Source organism: Megascapheus bottae, chromosome 7, assembly GCF_031878675.1.
Source record: "Megascapheus bottae isolate mThoBot1 chromosome 7, mThoBot2.hap1, whole genome shotgun sequence".
Lineage (NCBI taxonomy): Eukaryota > Metazoa > Chordata > Mammalia > Rodentia > Geomyidae > Megascapheus > Megascapheus bottae.
The window spans coordinates 79,818,623-79,825,958 of NC_143515.1; the positions used below are offsets into that span (position 1 = coordinate 79,818,623).

Genomic DNA, 7,336 nt, shown 5'->3' on the forward strand with positions numbered 1-7,336 from the left:
AGCAAAGTTGGGAAATGTTCAAAAGAAAAAGCAATATTAAACACATGAGATACAAATTTTCTTGAGAGACAGAAATCAATTTTGTCAAAAGATGACTAGCTGTCATCATTTTAGAAAACTGAAAGATGGCCATGCAACACAAAAACGTGTGCTAAGTCCCAGAGAATTCAGCTTTTGGAAGCAATTTTAGAACTGGATTAAAAACTGACTTCAATAACTTCCTGGCCAGCCCTTTAGTCCTCTTCATTTTTTCTTTTAAATCTGAATTTCCTCTGAATTGTGTTTGAAGGTTCCTAGGGGAATTTGTCCTGGACTTTCTAAATTGCGGACATTCCATCTCCCCCATCTCGTAAACATATCAAAAGCTGTTGTTGTTCCAAGGTAGGGTTTTACTAAGGTTTCAACGCCTCTGCCCTCGGAGTCCATTTCTAGCCTTTCTCTGTTAGGAAGTCATTTGGGAACAGCACAGAACACTTCTGCAGAGAACAAAGATACAGTCTTTGTCAAGAATCCTTCTCTACTGGCAGAGAGCTGTGCGGATGACCTAATAGGTCTTTTCGATCTCTAATTTCTATGATTCTATGAAGATATGAAGATCATCACTCACTATGAGAAACAGATGTTGCCAGGGAAGACAATGACTGTAAGGCCCTCCATCCCTCCAGAGGCGTGGCTGCCACCTCTTTCCCCCCGCCTGGTGGCAGCTGATGAGGTATTTATAGCCATTTTCTTCAGCCTGCCAATTATAATTATCGATATCTCTACTGATAAAAGAAATAGAAGAGGCCTCGTCAGAGTTGTATGGAGTGTGTGATAAGCCAAGTTTGAGTTGGAAACTCAATTATGGACAAAGGAGAGGTATGCCTGGTGGCAGGGGGGTGGGGAGGGGGAGTAGTTCTTGACCTGAGGTCCTTAAGCACCTTCCCGGATGAATCACAAGGTAGAGCCCTTCTCAAGAGACACTGCTGTCTGCTCTGGACGGAGCTCCAGCGCTGCTTTAAATACAATAAACACAAGTGAACTCTTACAGAAGGCAGCGAGGCTTAGTAATTGCTGTTCTGGAGCTCACGTCGCCACAGTTGTCTAGCTCAGCATTTCATCTCCAGCTGCAGCACAATTTTTGCCAAATATAGATAAATGAAGTTAAAGTTATTGGCAACCTCTAGTTCTGCGGCCCTGTTCGGAGTTTATAGATTTCGTAGGAACGGAACTACTTTCTTTCTGCAGCAACAATTGTTCTCAAGTGGGAGCTTATTCCATGGTGGAGTCTGTGTGGCATTTTTGCCCCGGCTTGGAGGTTTGGTTGGAAGAGACTATGTGTGAATGGCAGATTTTTGTGGGCTATGGGTTAACTTCTCAGGAGACTGAGCTCTGAGGATTTCAACAAGGTCTAGGAGAACTTTATCTTCAATGGATTGCCAAAAAGCTAGAAGGGGAGCTGTCACTCCAGAGGAAAAGAACCAAACTTGAGCAGAGAAAGCTCAGACCAAGAGTCCAAGCCCCAGTAGTGGCACATATGCACACACACGCGCACACACACACATGCACACACACACACACATACACACACACACACACACACAAATATGGAGAAGCAAAACAGGCTGTCAACCCAACTATTGTAATTCCAGACCTTAAAGGAATTTTCATGAAGTATCTGGCAGTAAGTCCATGGATTCATTGCAGGACAAAGGCTATCCATGCCTATTTGGAGAAAGCAAAAAGGAAGCATCATCCAAAAAGAGCGTCTGCTTCTGACCTTTCATTACTGACAACATTGGAGGCTGTAAGAATTCCCATTGGAACGACTTCCCAGATTATGGAGCTCAGAGTTTTACATGCCCTAAGAGCTGTTCCACTTCCCCCTCCTCTGAGGAGAATGATCCAGGGCTTTTTGACCATCTCTAGATGAACATGGAACACTATCTTTGAAGAGGTAGGTGAATATGAAATGCTGTCTTTGAAGAGGAAGAGAGTCAACAGTCCCATGGCATCTGCTGAGGGTAGGATATGGCAATAACATGTATAATACAGACATCCATTAGGCTTATTTCCCCTTTTCTGACTGGTGGTAATAATCAGTCATTGAGCATGCTCTGGTTTTATTTCTCTTTATCTTGAACACATGGATTCTCTCATTTAACTCACTGTGACCTTCTTGTCGGTGTTAGCTTTCTTGTCATTCTAAAGCTTTGTTGTGTTCACAAAATACTTTCTAGAGCCTTATGTAGTTGTAAAACAGATGAAAACATGACATGTTTTGGAAAGAATTCATTATGAATCACAGTCAAACCTGTTTATAAATGCACACACATGCACACAGCAATCTCAGTATTTTAGCCATTAACTAACCTGGCACTACTTGCTTGAATTCTGAAAGTTAATTTTCTTGTCTCTGTTTTCCTTATTTATAGTTAAAGCAGGGCTATTTCCCTTTGTCTCTCTGTGGTCAAGACTTCTCTGTCTGACAGATTAGAACAAAACGGTGGATTATTCTCATTTTTGTCTTTATTTTCTTTTCCCTCCTGTCCTTCACCCACTTTCTTTCACACTTGTATCTTTTGCCATGCTTATTGAAACCCACTTGAAATGTGACTTACCAAACTGGGTAGGGTGGCCCCCCATCCCTTGGAAAATGAAGGCTGGAGAATTGTGAGCCTGAGGCTGCAATAGTGGGGTCTTGTCCCAAGCACTCAAACAACAGATAAGAATGTATTTCATTGGTAGATTGCGAATGCCAGAGGTCCTAAGTTCGATCCCACCCTCCAAGATCTTAAAATACATATTCATCCAAGTCTTATGGCTTTTCTTTTTTTGGGTCGCCACTATTGGCATTCCCTTTCACAAGCCCCTTTCCTGCCTCCTTCTGTTCCCCCAAATCTTAGGTCTCAGGACAACCCCACCTTTCCTGACCCCTGGCTCAGACAACCGTAGGAACATCCTTGTTTGTGGTCACGGTGGCCCTGACACAGCCCCTGTCACCCTGTACAGCAAAGACTTTCCATGCAGTCTCCGTCCTCTTGAACTGGCCAATGGCCACTTTCTCTTTGTTCTCATATTCTTAAGTCCCAACGTGCTCATTAGCCAGTGCCTAGGGGGACACTGGGTCAATATCCATTGCATTCATGAATGGGAATATGGAAAGGACACAGGTGATTTTGGAACACAGTATCCACATAAAGGGAGACACTCTCGACCAAGTTTGGACAGGCTTCTTTAGTGGCTGCCTGGGCTCTGAAGACATGTGCCAGCTCCTTGTGTTTGGCTGGCCTTAAGCTGGAGGAGCCTTGCTGACTCCAGCACTGCCAAAGCTGCGGCCTGCTCTGCCTGCTGCGCCTGATGTGGGAGGTTCTGGAGTCAGCTGAAAGGCGCGTGCTGTTTGAAAGCCTTGCGGAGGGCTCAGCTGCCTGGCTCAGAAATGTAAAGCGGATCTGCAAAGTGCTCACTGCCTGGCCTGTTGGATCCACGCCACACTCCCCAGACCTGAGGGCTCCTCTGCTTGCCTCCCGATGTGGGAGCATCTGTGGGTGTCCTGAGGCTTGGGGAAAAGGTGGGCAGAGAGTGGCCAGCGCTGACTCTGGTGCCTCCTGGAGCCAGCGTGGTATAGCTAGCTCTCCTTTAAGAAGAGCATGAATGTGCCTGCCATTCCTGGATCATTTCAATGGGACGTGAAGACCTCCTTAGAGGAAAGAACCCCAGGAATTCGGCCTTGCTGGCTTTGCTTCTCATGGGAACTGAAACCAGCTACTTGTTCGTAGCTATAAGCCTCTGTATGGTCAGGGGGGCACCCAGGAGCCTCTTTTCTGAAGCTGACACGCTCATGGTGGACACAGGGGTGGCAGCAAAGAAGCCTTAGATTGGTCTCGAATAGCCTGGGTCAGTTGCAGGTGTTGGAAGGGGAGGACACAGAGAGACACCAGGCTGTCCTGTGGAGCAGCAGACCAGTTAAGGGTCACCCTTGAGGGCAGGGACTCCTCTCCTAGATCCACTGGACTAAACTTATCAACACCTGCCTGCCTCCCTTCCTTTCTCTTTCTCTCCCTATCCTTCCTTCCTTCCTTCCTTACCCCTTTCTCCCTCTCTCTCCCTCCCTCCCTTCCATCTTTCTTTTCTTCCTTCTTCCCCGCTTCCTCCTCCCTTCTTTTCTTTTCCTTCTTTCTTCTGAAAAAAGAGAGGGAATTCAAGTGAACTGTTTACTGTACATTTTTAAAGTGGACAATCTAATGGCATTTAGTATATTCATGGTGTTATTCAAAACTCACTTCTATTCTTTTTTTTTTTTACCAGTTTTGTGCCTATTAATGGAAGTGCTGGAGACATTTGCTATCGGTTATATAGTTTTAATTCAAGGTTTTCTTTTATATTATGCTTTATTTATTTCTAAAAGAATATATTGACTATGCTCTGAGTTCTAGGCACTGTTCTAAGCATTCAGCACATTTCACTTCACTTGCTCCTCTCAGAAACATTCTGAAAGAGCTACTCATGCCCACATGTGTGCACACGCGCATGCGTGTGTGTGTGTGTGCGTGTGCATGCGTGTGTGTGTGTGTGTGTGTGCTGGGTACCGGGGCATGTAATTGGAGCCTCATGCTCTCACTTGGCTTTCTTGCTCAAGGCTGGTGGCACACTACCACTTTAGCTACACCTCCACTTCTGGTTTTCTGCTGGTTAATTGGAGATAAGAGTCTCACAGAGACTTTTCAGCCTATGCAAGTATTAACATCTGTGGTGTAATTTTCCATGACTATTGCAGAATGACTGAAGATATGACTGTTCTTTTCTGGATCAAAACATTTCTTTTAGACTTGATTCTGACCTCTTTGGACAAACTGAGGCAAGAGTCCAGCTCTTGCCAAAGTTCTTTTGACACTGAGCAAATCTAGAAATTTTGTCAGTGAGACACAATCAAAGTTCATGGCCAAAAAGTAATGTGTTTCTGAGCCTCAGAGACAAAGATTTCATTATTTTTTTTACGTTATAAGGTTTGAGAATACGGTAAGTATTCGCCGAACTAAAAAGATACCAGAGACTATGTTAAGACTAAGTTTGGAAATGAGAAAAAGTTTGTGTGTGTGTGTGTGTGTGTGTGTGTGTGTGTGTGTGTGTGTGAAAGAGCGAGGGGGGGAGAATCACAACAAACAGTTTAAAAATCTGAATTGGCTATTATTTGCATTTTGGGGACTGGGAAACACAAAACAGATTGGTTATCACAAAATTACTTTTCTTCTAAAGATTAAAGCAGAGGGGATTTTCCTGTCATGGAGTATGAACTGGTCTCTGGGATTTGGCTGGAATCTCTTTCCCTCTTGACTGTAAGATTTGGTGGATGGAACTTCCCCAAGGGTCACGATATACGAGTCCAGTCTGTTGAACCTAGTTCAAGAGCTCTATTCAAACAAATGGCCTCTTATATTTTATCCAACAGTGTATATCAGGAAATACGTTTAAAATATCTTAATGATTTCTGTAAACATCTCTATATGTTTCTTATAGAAATGCTTTTCCCCCTAAATTGTATAATCCTAAGAGAATGATCATTTTTCACCGATTTATCCAAATTAACCATTTTCCCTCCTAAAACAAAAAGTCATTTTTAACACGATGCATTGAATCGTTAAAGAGCACACAGTCTGGGGAAGGCTGATCTTTGCTCTGTGGTTGGTCTTTGCTTCTCAAGTGAGCAGCCTGTGGGCCTGGCCCAGCGTCACATGCCACCTTCCTGCTGGAGAGCCCTGAAAGGTACCCCCCGTTCTGCAGGGTGAGCTCGGGACAGGGACTGACAAGATGCCTAACGTGAGTTCTCTTTTTCAGTCCTTATCAGTCCATGATGCTGGTGTAGCCATTGTCACATAACACAGAGGAGCCAGTGGAGGCATTCCATGCATGGTTCTGCAGGCTGGTCACGGGCACGAGGTCGTTTCCATCTCTGCACCGGGGTGGGCTGTCCTATGTGCTCTTTCTCTTGCTTTCCCTTTCCTTTCTTTTCTCTCATTCTCCCTCTCTCTTTCCTTCCTTTTCTGTCCCTCCCTCTCTTCCTTCCTTTCTCAAAAACGGTCATATTATATAGCCCAGTTGGACGTCAGACTAACTCATCATCTTCCTGTGTGCTGCAATTCCATGCATGTATCACTGTACCCAGGTGGCCCCCCCTTTCCCATTCCCTTTCTTCTATTCAGGTAAAGGTGACTCACAGAAAATGGATGGTCTCCCGCTGGATGATGCTGTGTGTGCCTCCAAAGAGAGGGCTGGGTGGAGTCTTCCAGGTTTCCATCTCCCACAGCTGCCTTCTGTCAGGGGTGGTTTCTTTTCCTCTGCAGGGATGATGTGCAAGACTGGGCTTCAGAATTACTCAAGGCTTCAATGAACTCTGAGAAGTCATGTGTTTCTGTAAGCACATGGTGTGTGCATTGCAAAGAAAGGCAAGTATGACAGGAATTGTATGCTCTGGGATGACGTTATTTTCCTTGCAATGAGAAGAGGGGATGAAGAATTTCATATTCTACCTCAGAGGGACATGGTTGTAGGTTTTGTGCATGAACCGTTTCTATAAAATTATTGTATGTGACTTGAAGCCTGGCCCTCCGTGCCCACGTGTAGTTTGCTGTCTTCAGCTGGTGGTCAGGACAAACCCCTCCTGCAAACTCTCATCATTGTTGTGGCTGCTACCTTCAGCTCCAAGACTGAAGGTAGCAGCTTCAATATCAGGGCTCCGATACCAGGGTGGGGGGGGGGGGGTGGACGTGAGGAGATGTAGAGGAAGAGGAAGGTTTAATGAAGAAGCTCACAAGCCCTTTCTCCTATTTGCAGAAGAGGAGAAACTACTCCAGTGAGGCGAGAAACACCTGCAATGGCACCAGGCTGCCCAGGAAGTGTTCACACACTGACGACATCTCCTTTCAGCCTGCAGGCCTGGCCACCCCAACAGCATGCAGGCCTAATGTGGGGTGAGAAGACTCCGCCACTGGTTGTCCGTGTAAGGACAGCAGGGATGGTCAGGGCTCTGAGGCTGATTCCTCGCTCCGTGGGGTGAGAGCACATTCCTGGGGTCAGCACCAGCTTATAGAAGTTCCGGTGCCTCTTTGTTGATAGGGGTGCATGCAAGTGAAGTTGTGTGCCATGCATCGAGTCTTACCACAAGTACACTCCTAATGTCTTATGAATATTAACCCATCAATTCTAACTACACTTTGGGGCCCTTTTCCCATTGAAGACCATTGAGAACTTAAAAAAGAATTGTAACATGTTTTAGGGTTCTAGGCCAGCAAGTGACAATCCAACTCTGACCTCATGTCTATTTTATTTCAGGGTCTTGCTCTTTCTACTGCTTTTTGGG

The 7,336-nt window shown here is 45.2% G+C and overlaps 1 long non-coding RNA gene across 1 annotated transcript in view; it reads left to right on the forward strand.

Moving 5' to 3' along the window:
• Nucleotides 1–6,941, forward strand: part of LOC150061123 (uncharacterized) — a 93,499-nt gene extending 86,558 nt beyond the window's left edge. Inside the window, exon 3 of the long non-coding RNA XR_016536196.1 lies at nt 6,811–6,941. This is a non-coding gene — a long non-coding RNA (uncharacterized LOC150061123). The remainder of the gene's footprint in view (nt 1–6,810) is intronic.
• The last annotated feature ends 395 nt before the right edge of the window (nt 6,942–7,336 follow it).